At 31.5% G+C, this 11,944-nt stretch overlaps 1 long non-coding RNA gene across 1 annotated transcript; it reads right to left on the bottom strand.

The window, feature by feature from the left end:
- Nucleotides 1–9,182: 9,182 nt before the first annotated feature.
- On the bottom strand, nt 9,183–9,701 carry LOC135955981 (uncharacterized). The gene is made up of 3 exons (XR_010576323.1): nt 9,572–9,701; nt 9,460–9,504; nt 9,183–9,399 (listed from the first exon to the last, which is right to left on the bottom strand). It is a non-coding gene; the product is annotated as an uncharacterized LOC135955981 (long non-coding RNA).
- Between the last annotated feature and the right edge of the window lie 2,243 nt (nt 9,702–11,944).

Genomic DNA, 11,944 nt, shown 5'->3' with positions numbered 1-11,944 from the left:
ATCATTAAAAGTAATCGAATATTCTATTTTTAAATTTTGTAAACATAAACAGATAAAAAGAACATTGTAAAATGAAATCAAAGTCGTTTGTAAAGTTGCTAAATGAAAAAAAACATCGAAATAGAATAAATATGAACAATTTCAATAGACACCCTCAATTGATATCCCTGTCTTTAAGCCTTCTGCCAGCCATTTTATGAGGATTTCTCATACCAAAAAAATTACAAGTGTATAACAATTTTTCAAATATTTACTTGAAAAAAAAAAATGAAACAAATGGATAAAAGGGTTGAAATTGATTGCAAATGATGGTAAAATATGTGCATATAAAAAATTTATAAAAATAAGCTAAAATGGCTATTTAAGGTGGGTAAAGATCGAACAAATGTTGCCGTAAGTTATTGATTTTCTAATTTTTAACTTTTATTTTGAAAAATGTTTACAATATAAACAACATAGGGCTCCCGAGCCAAAAGAACTACTCATCTTTTGAGGCCAAGATCGAATCAAACCAATATCGGATACTATGTTCCAAAGTCAAGCATATCCCAGAGACAGCGTTATGCTTCGGTTGCTTCGAAATAGTAGGCGAACGGGGAAGGTCTGGACTATAAAGCGCTTCATTCTAAATAGATTTTAACAGATACTGCAACATGTGGCCGAGTGTTGACATGATGGAAAATTACAGTTTCATGTCCGGCCGCATATTCTGGGAATTTTTCGGTTAATGCTCGCATCAAACGAACAATTTGCATTCGGTACTGGTTCCCTGTGATTGTATGTTCAGATTTCAGCAGCTCATAATAGATAGGACCTTTTTGATCCCACCAAATACATAGAATTGTTCATTTTTTTAAGCCAAGAACGAATCAAGCCAATATCAGATACTCTGTTCCAGAGTCAAGCATATCCCAGAGATAGTGTTGTGCTTCGACCGAAACAAAACGTAGTCGGATGGGCCATGCTCAGGACTATAAAGCGGGTGAGGCAAAAGTTCCCAAACACTAAATAAATTTTAAGAGGTATTGCAACATGTGGCCGAGTGTTGTCGTGATGGAATATTACGGTTTCATATTGTGGGCATTTTTCGGCCAATGCTAGCTTCAAACGAATCAGTTGTGTTCGGTACAGGTTCCCTGTGATGGTCTGTCCAGATTTTAGCAGCTCATAATAGATAGGACCCTTTTGGTCCAACCAAATACAGAGCATTACCTTAGCGCCATGGATATTTTGGCTTTGGTGTCAATTCGTCTGGTTGGCCGGGCTTCACATACGATCCCTTACACTACGGGTTACCCTAATGGATCAATTTTTCATCGCAAGTGATGGTTTGGTGGAAAAATTATTTTCTTTTATACAAAATTCTCTTTTAAGTTCTCTCACCTTCAATTTCCCTGCTTTTGGATGAATCCTGAAGCTAGCTATCGTTTTGAAATTGATACTTGAGTAGCTCCCAATGATTTGTTGAGATTGGCAACAATCTTCATGGAGTAATGCCACCAATTCTTGGTCTTCAAACTTTTTTTGCTGACATGACTTTGGACTTAGATCAAGGATTTTCTGGACCTTTCTTTAAAGCCGCAATTTATTTGACAGAAATTCAAACACCACCAGTAGTAGGGTGTCATAAACAAAATGGGATTTATATTTTATTTTCTGTATCATCATTTGAATACAATGATTGTTACCAATGATTGATGATGGTTATGTAAATACCAAAGGGGGAAAGACTTTATAAATAAAAAGCTTTTTAACATGAAATCAATACATGAAAAACAACAATAAAACCAAAAAATAAAATACTAATAATAATAAAAAACAGCAGCAGCAGCAATAACACCAATAACTTAAATGGCTTTATCTAGAAAATGCAGTCATAAAAGGTGTAAAACACAGCAACAACGAAAACAACAACAACAACAAATACGAACATATATAGATAAAATTTAGCGTTAATTAATGATTTGTTTAATATCCAGCAAATACATGTTTTAGTACACAATTAACCAAGATGTATTATTTGTTGTTGTTGTTGCTGTTTTGCTATCGTGCAAGTACAAGTATTAACTTAGTAATGAACTAACTGAAAACACTGTCACATAAGTAACAAAGTAACAACTCACTCCCCCAATATTTACCTATTTATACAGTCGTAGGTGTAGTGTACAGTATTTTCATACCTTTGTTTCAGGGTGATGATAAACTTCTAATAATGCCACTGATAAAAGGTTAATTATATCTCTATGACATGAGTTATTAGAATTGCACATTGGATACACTGAAAAAAATAGAATAAATTGCAGAGAAACTTCTAAAATAAATGAAAATTTAAAGATACTGGCATACCTTTTTCATTGGTACCATATCTCTTTGTTCTATATGGCAACAAATGCTGAAAATAATAAGTTATTATGATTAGGTATGATACTACTAATGTCTGCTGAATAGCATCCGTTATAATATCTGTTAAATAAGGATAAGCTGCCCACATTCTGAAGATGTTCCAAAGCATTGATAAACCGGGTAACAGGTGCATTCCCTATAAGATCACCTTGCAGCTCTGGCCCATATATGGGAATTTTATTTTCATTTTTGGACGAATGAAGCTAGTGTATATACGAAGAAGGTCTTAAGGGGAAAAATAAGTCTGACAACATCTCAAAAAAACAAAAGCTCATAGAAGTTTCCTTCGCAACATATCATGATTCCAACGGACGTCACACTGTATTCTCCTAGAATGAAATAGTTATCTGAAACTCCAACAGTTTCGTTACCCATACGAAGAATTTATTGTGGTGAAATCTCAAGACGTTTGTTTGTAAATAGGTAAGACTGCGTTGAAATTAATTCGGTTCAATTCACCACATCTGGAGATTGTTGTAAGGTCACGATTTATCGAGTCATCCATATTCATTCTTGGAAGTTTAATCTATGGTCAAATGAATATGACAGATATTATTGTCATCCACCAGAGCTCCATATGAAGTTCTTGGAGCAAACCCCATCTATTACTACCCTTATAGTACGTCCACGAAGGAAATTAGATATAATACGAGAAAATTATACCCCAATACCGAATGAGAACAATTCAAGAAACATCTATAAGTCAAATAGAAGAAATCGGGACTTCAAGCGTTAATAATATTCAAAAGAGTAGAGAGAAAATAATGATTGATATCAAGGTAAATAACATAAATTTTGTATTTCAAATAGACACTGGAGCTTCATGCTCCCTGATTGGGTTAGACGTTTATAGAAAACTACATTGTTCATTGTGTATTCCTACCAATAAAGTATTGACATCTTATGGTGGTACAGTATTACCATTAAAAGGAAAGACTACCGTCGAAGTTGAAATAGGTAATGAAAGGAAACTATTAGATCTTTATGTCGTTGATATTGATCACGTAACTAACATATTTGGGTACGATTGATTTAAACAATTAAGGTTTGAAATAAAATATCCATTTTACAATTTATCTAATGAAGAATGCTTACAAATGCAAAACGAATCTCGAAAAACCCTAGAAATAGCACTCAATAATCTTCAAAAAGATTTTAGCATAATTTTTTCTGATGGTCTTGGTCATTGTGAAACTTTTAAAGCAAAAGTAAATTTGAAATCAAATTCTGTTCCAAAATTCATGAAGCCATATTCTTTACCATTTGCTTTATATGAAAAAGTTCGTGACGAAATTAATCGCCTTGAGTCTATCAATGTCATAAAACCAGTTAAGACTAGCGAATGGGCATCCCCAATAGTTGTTGCAAAAAAGCCTAATGGTTCTATTCGAATATGTGCAGATTTCAAAGTTACTTTAAATGCTCAAATTGAAGTTGATAGATATCCCATACCACGAATTGAGGACCTCTTCCATAAACTCCAAGGAGGTCAATATTTTTCAAAAATCGATTTAAGTGAAGCGTATTTACAAATTGAACTCTCTGAAGATTCAAGGAAATTTATGGTAATTAATACACCCTTTGGTTTATACCAATATAACCGAATGCCTTTCGGAATCTCAAGTGCTCCAGCAATTTTCCAAAGATTTATGGAAGAGATCGTAGCAGGTATTCCCGGGTGTGCCGTTTACCTGGATGATATAATTGTAACAGGTCGATCAAATGATGAACATATTAGGAATTTGACAAATGTGCTTACAAAACTAAAGTTCCGTGGACTAAAATGTAAACCTGAAAAATGTTCTTTTGCAAAATCATCGGTTGAATATGTTGGTCACATCATTGATTGTTATGGTATCAAACCATCAGAAAAAAGATTAGATGCCATTCGACAAATGCCTAAACCATCAAATATTAAAGAGTTAGAGGCATTTATAGGAAAAATAAATTACTATAACAAATTCATACCAAATTTTTCTAAAACTGCTTCACCTCTTAATGAGCTACGAAGAATGAATGTGAAATTTGTTTGGGGTGAGCGACAAGAATCTGCATTCAAAACATTGAATATAGTCCAATTAGTCCATTATGATGACAAATATCCAATTATTTTGGCTACTGATGCTTCAAAGCATGGAATTAGGGCCGTTTTGTCTCATAGGTTTCCTGATGGATCTGAGAAACCGATATGTTTTGCTTCGAAAACTCTTAATTCAAGTCAAATGAATTATTCTCAAATAGAAAAAGAGGCTCTTTCCATCATTTTTGGAGTGACGAAATTTCACCAATATCTCTATGGTAGACATTTTGAATTAGTAACTGATCATCAAGCTCTTACTACATTGTTTCATGCATTCAAAAAACTTCCTGTTATGACATTGCATCGGCTTCAACGCTGGGCAATTACTTTGCAAGCTTATGATTATTCCATTAAATTTAAATCAACAACTCATCACGCAAATGCAGACGCACTTTCAAGGTTACCTATTGGTGATGATATTGAATTTGATCAAAATGAAACTGATATACAATTTATTGAAGAAGTATACAATACCATTTTAGAAGATTGTCCCATTGATGCAAGTATCATATCCAAATACTCTAAAGAAGATGAGATTTTAAAAATTGTTTCTAATTACGTAATGAATGGTTGGCCAGAACATATCAAACCCGATAATGTAATAAATCCATATTTTGTTAGAAAACATTCAATTTCCATAGAAAATGGTGTACTTCTTCTTCACAATGATAGTTCTCGTGTAATTATTCCAATGGCACTCCGCTCCAAAGTTTTAAATATGTTACATGAAGGTCACTGGGGTGCAACCAGAATGAAACAACTAGCTAGAAGGTATATATGGTTTCCAAAAATAGATGAAGAAATCGAAAAAATATCAAAGACATGTTCAGTATGTCAAGAAAATAGTTCAAGTCCTAAACAAGAATTTTCATCGTGGCCAGAATCTACACAACCATGGGAAAGAGTACACATAGATTTTGCTGGTCCTTTCTTCAACAAGATGTGGCTTATCATTGTGGATTCATATTCCAAATTTCCATATGTGAAACAAGTATCTTCAGCTACAACACAATCAACTATAATTGCTTTATAAAATATTTTTGGCATAGAAGGTCTTCCACAAACGATAGTTATTGATAATGGCACGCAATTCACTTCGTCTGATTTTAAGCGTTTTTGTCAACTGAACTCAATAGAACATTTAACAACTGCACCGTTTCACCCACCCTCGAATGGATTAGCAGAGCGTTTTGTTCGAACTTTTAAATCGTCATTTTATAAAATATGTCAAGAAGAACCCAAACAAGAACAGGCTTTATATAAATATCTCACAACATACAGAGCAACTCCAAATCCGATTTCAGGCAGATCACCGGCAGAGTTATTGCACGGTCGTCAACCACGAACAATTTTAACAGCAATGTTTCCAGTTAAACATAATAATATTAATACAAGTTCAAAATTTAATATTGGTCAAAAAGTATATGTAAGAAATTTTTCAGGAAATAAACGTTGGATACAGGGTGAGGTAAAAGATAAGATTGGAAATTTCATGTATTTAATAGACACATTACAAGGAATAATAAAAAGACATCAAAATCAAATGAAAAATAGACTGGATGTAACAAACCACAATCAACAATCGAACGATGATCAAAATTCGAATCAATTTACTTTTCCAAGGACCAGAAACATCGATTTAGACATAATAATTCCAAATAACCAGTTGAACCAACAAGAACAGAGACATCCAGAAAATAATTTACAAAATTCCAAATAATGAATCAGCTAATAGTCCCAACAATTCAGCAAATGAACAGCTCACTGTACAGCCTGATAATTTAACAGGAAATACACAGATTCCTACCAAATCTTCAACAAATGTTCAGCAAACTATTGATCGTCAACAGATGTTTATAAGAAGCCGATCTGAAAAACGCCAACAACAATTTACTCCTAGACGTTCAGAAAGAATAAGAAAAAAATCTCGAGTAGAACTAAATAGGAGTGAGGGAATGTTATAAATACATCTACTTGTTTTAAAAACAAATAATACTAATTGTAATTTCTCTTTGAAACAATTGTCTGTCATATTTTAAATAAAATTATTCTTTGAAAATTATTCATTCAATAAAGATTTAATATTGTTTTATATAAAAAATTAAAATTTGTTATTTTTAACAATAATCTTCGAGATCGCCGAACAAATTGCGATTGGACGAAAATTATCCGGATTGGTGTGATCGCCTTTTTTGGCTGGACGTTGGTAAACTTCCCACAATGGGGGAAAAATCCCAGATTGATGTGAAAGGTAGAAAAGCTTCCTATGTGGATGGACCAGCGAGGAGGAAGTGCTGGAATAGCATTCCGAACAGGGGATTTATTCACGTTGAGTCAGGATAGAACTTTATTAACTGCCCGAGTTCTTAAGAATATTTATAAGATACAGTAGAGAAGAGATGAATTCGATAAGAAAATTTTTGCCAAAATGTTAGCTTTTTCACGTAAGAAAAGGAGGAATTGAAGCACCGGTGTTATTCCGAATCCTCTTGATAAAGGACCAGAAACTTTTGATGTTTTTTGGTTCATTTCTACATAGTTAATCATGTGTATACTGTTGATTGTTTTTCTTGGAGTTATTTTCTGAGAAAGTTACAGTGTTTGTTCGTAAAATATAAGAAAATCATGGCCACTCTAAACGAGAGAGAGATTGAAATGATGAGAGGCTTTGAGAAATCGCAATGAAGTAAAATAGATTTCGATTGTGTGCAGATTCCGTCTGAGTTTTAAGTTGGCAAAACTTCATATACCTGTCCGACGGTTTGTGTTTCTAATAGCATTTTCTCCCTATAAGCTAGACACAAATCTTCATCTGTCTGTATCCAAATATGGCCCCCAGTGATGAACAAACTGCGGCTCAAACCGGGAATCAAACTTTTCTTTGGCATATCCATAAGTAATGCCAAAGAAATTATCTGGTCCCACAAATATATGTTTCCAGAGTGATATTTATGACCAGATAGCCAGTACGATATCAGTTTATTGTGCCTCTCTAGTTCATTAAGTGGTGTAATTAGGGTTTTTAATTTCCCGACCTTTTTTGATTCCCGGGTACCTGGCTATTCCCGAAATATATAATGATACTGTAAATTAGGAATATTATAGCCAAATTTCACATAAAAACTTAGTTTTATAATTATTAAATATCAGAGCTTCGAATTAATTAATAATATTTGTGCTTAATTCACTAAAATCTTAATCCGTAATTAAAGAATGTCAGCCTTTCATTCCATAAATCCATCCTTAAAATTTAATTTTTTAGATTCATTCCAAAGCCTTAAACAACTGTATTAATTTTAAAGAATTTATTCAAACTTTTAATGATTACATTTTTGTTAAATCAATTCATTTACAAAATTAATTGGAAAAATTGTCTTAAGCCTTTCTGTACTAGATTTGAATTGAAGAACAATTTAATCATTTAATAAATTGTTGAAGCTATTTTGTTACGGATTTGAAGAAGAAATTTAAAGAAATTAGAATGAATCAATAAGAAATAAATAATGAATTCACTTTTTAAATTTTCATACGAAAAACCCCAAATAAATAATAATAATAAGTGGTCTATTAGTGCCGAGATATAAGCAAAAAACTGTAAAAAACTTTTCATTGTTGTTTGTTGAAAAAAATAGAGTTCTAACTTGTTTTCTATGTATTTTCGTAAGTTTTTAATTCCCGGTATTCCCGACTAAAAATCCCGGGAATCGGGTAGTGAAAAATTGGCAAAATTCCCGGGAAATTTGTACCGGGAATTCCGGGGATAAAAACCCTAGGTGTAATACATTCATGACAACACCTGTTAATACTTTATACTATAATTATAGTATTATAATAATATTATATTATTCTAACCTTAATATATATGATGTACATCAGCTAACTTTTATGTCGATAAGTTTAACAATTTATAATATGAAAAAAGTGCCATTAGGAGAAAAATTATGAATTTCCTTTTTCACTCTTGAAGACCCATCAAGTTTGATTTTGATGGGTCTTCAAGTAAATCCCGCAACTCACAAAAAATAAACAAAAATCCCAATTTTCGCATTCTTGGGAATTTCTCGCATAAAGCCCAGATTTGTTCCAAGACTGGTAAAAGATGTTTATTTCTAAACCAAAAAAATAAAAATATTTTATAATGGTTATCAAATACCAATATAATATTGGTTATTTTTAACTGTTATTCAGAGGCCATTTTTTAGAAAAAATTATAGCATGATTTTTTTACAATATTGTTTTTTTGGAATCCCAGCTTTGGGATAGGTTAAAATCGGAAAGGACTAAAAAATCTAAAACAAATAATATATTTTAAAAGTTTTCTAAAGCTATCCTTTTTGAGATGACGCTTTATAAGTTCCCTAAGAAACTTTACTTTTATAGAATGCAAAGAGTACTAGCAGATTTTATATTTATTTTCTCAATTTTCAAATTCAAAACCAATTTTTTATTTTTAAACTAACAAAACTACAGAATTCTCATAATTTTTTCATGTCTAGGTGCCTTACTCTGCTACGGCTATGTGAAAATTCATGGCGAATTTATTTCCAAAATATTTTAATTCTGCCCACTGTGCAATGTCAGATCATTCGAGTTCCATCTTATCCAACGCCCATTCATCGATCATATTTGATAACGCAACAAATAAGTAAGGGATTTCCCTTTAATAGTCACACTAGTTTTATAATTAAAAATACAAAAATTACAAACTGAATACATATTTTTATTTAACTTGAAGCAATTTTCCTTCTATAAAATCATAGTGTACGTAGATTAATACTTTTTTAAACCATTTTGAAGTCGTAAAACGCGTTTTTTTGTGTACCCATTTAATAATTTGTAAAGTGCTTTTTGCTTGGAAAAAATTGGAATCATGGGTGAAGGTATTTAATGCGACCAGAGTTTACAAGACATGGTGGCTGCAATGATATTATATTATTAAAAAAATATCTTTAAGTGGTTTAAAGATTTAAACTTACTTTATGGTCTAATGTAATATCACCCGAGTTTATAAGGCATGGATTCTGAAAAGTTTTAATAAAAATTTAAAGCATAATAAATAGAATCGAATAAATAAATATTTAAACTTACTGGTCCTGTTGTATACACTACTTCGGCAGAAATATATCCAACCAGAAGAAGTAATAGATACAGTTTCATGTTTTTTGTCAAGATCTTATAACTCGCACCGCTTTAAAGTTTATTGAAATACTGTTTGAATATTGTAACTTCTGGTTTGTTTTTTATATCTTTTATATACAAGTTATTTTACCCTACTTTACCTTAGATGGGTTTAATAGTATTAGGTGTTTGTTTTAATGTTTGTAACACTAAAATATATTAAAGTTTTGTGAGGATCGTTTCATAACCGATCATAGCTCCCTTATAGACCATATTATATAAAATGTTGATGTCGAAATAAAATTCAACAAAAATATATTTTATAATATCCGCATAAGCATTTTTGCTGGAATTCAAGTTGAAAACAAGTGTAATTCCAGCCTCGAGTCCAGCATCAAGCAATTGAATTATAGTTGTATTACTCTTTTTTATTAATTGCATTCTCAAGTAAAAAAGGAAACATAAATTCAAGCCAGATTTTTTTTGTTTGAAAAATATTTAATTCTTTTAAATATTTCATTTCTTCATTTAACAAACCATTACTTTATTTAGTACACTTGTAACTGTTGTATGGTATTATATATTCGGGCTGGCTTGTAAATAGTAAAACAACTATACCCATGATTCATTTATGATTGTTGGATCAATTGTTAGGACTATTATTATATGATTTTAACCACAAGTAATTATTAGTTTTATAGATCTATTTAAAACTATTGGGGTATTCACACGGTCTGGTATTAGTCATATTGTCATAATGTCCTAATATATTATAATATTTGTTGTTGTGTTTTAAACAAAAAAAGTATTATTTTATGACAAAATAGTCTTATTAGTTTAGAACTTTTTTGTTTAAAACACAACAAACATTTGATTAAACTATTATAATATATTAGGACATTATGACAATACGACCAAATAGTAGACCGTGTGAATACCCCATATGTGTATGACTAACATACACATATGAGTTGTAAGAAGAGTTGTAAGAAGAATTACCATATATGGGTTGCATGAAATCTTAGATATAACTTATATCATTTATATTAAGACTATAAAAAGATTAAAATAAAAATTTAAAGTAACAATTAGGAAAGGCCAAGGCCAACCTTACACCGAGTATATGAGTAAAACCCATTTTCCTTTAAAATTTCAAGCTGTTTAAGCCACTACATCAGAATAAATGAAAACCTAAAGTATTGTTACGAAATTGTACTAGAATTCAAATATAACGATTTTAACGGCTGATTTAAAAGTAGCCTAATGCTTTCAAATAACCGTGCTATAATAGCAGACTGTAACATATCTGTGGGCATTATTAACATTGAATAAAAGCTTTCAATTAACCATTGATTGTAAGTTGGCAACGCTGTTTGCTGCGACCGTATATTCAAATTCGAAAATTCAGTTAAAGAACATTGTAGAAAATACACCACAGATGGCGTATATATTAGAAACCTCTAGACAGTTAAAGATAAATCTAGAGTGCAGATTGCAGTGTTATAAATAGTGGCAGAGGTTGCAGTATTATTCAGTTTATCAGAGATGCTATTCTAATAAACATCAACTGAGTGCCTTAAAGTGTGCTGTATTTATACCCTACACCACCATAGTCGGGAGGGTATTATGCGTTTGTGCAGATGTTTGTAACGCCCAAAAATATTTGTCTAACACCCACCTTAAAGTATACCGATCGACTTAGAATAACTTTCTGAGTCGATTAAACGATGTCCGTCCGTCTGGTCGGCTGGCTGTCCATGCAAACCTTGTGCATAGTAAACTTTCATATAGACACAAATCACACGACCTAATTTCATGGTGATCGGTCCATAACTGGTCATAGCCCCCATATAAGGCCCACTTCCGAAAATCTCTCAAAAATATAAATTATTGAAATTTTAAAAGAAAAATGTTTTTACTCTTTTACTTAGTGTAGGGTATTATATGGCGGGCTTGACCGACCATTTTCAAACTACTAAACGGCTTTTATTTCCAATCAAAAGTATCCGGTTTATTTAAAGAAAATAAACAAACGTTTTGAAAAGGTTAAAACGTAACAGTATGTTTCATCGATTTTACATTTATTGTTTTGCGTATACTTATGTACATGGTATAATAGCAGAGTGTTATTATTTATTGTTGTTTAGAAATTAAGAAAAAATGTTAAATGTAATTATCATTTATGTAATTAGAATTACTTTTTTTTATCAATTACTTGCAATTATGTGTAATTGGTAATTGGCATTTACCAATTACTAATTACAGTAATTGGTAAAAGCCAATTACTTGTAATTGGTAATTCTTTTTTGCCAATTACAAAATGTAATTGGATTTGTAATTGGC

The sequence above is a fragment of the Calliphora vicina genome, chromosome 3 (genome assembly GCF_958450345.1).
Source record: "Calliphora vicina chromosome 3, idCalVici1.1, whole genome shotgun sequence".
NCBI lineage: Eukaryota > Metazoa > Arthropoda > Insecta > Diptera > Calliphoridae > Calliphora > Calliphora vicina.
Note: the sequence above shows the minus strand (reverse complement) of the source record. Positions and strands in the feature narration are given on the sequence as shown.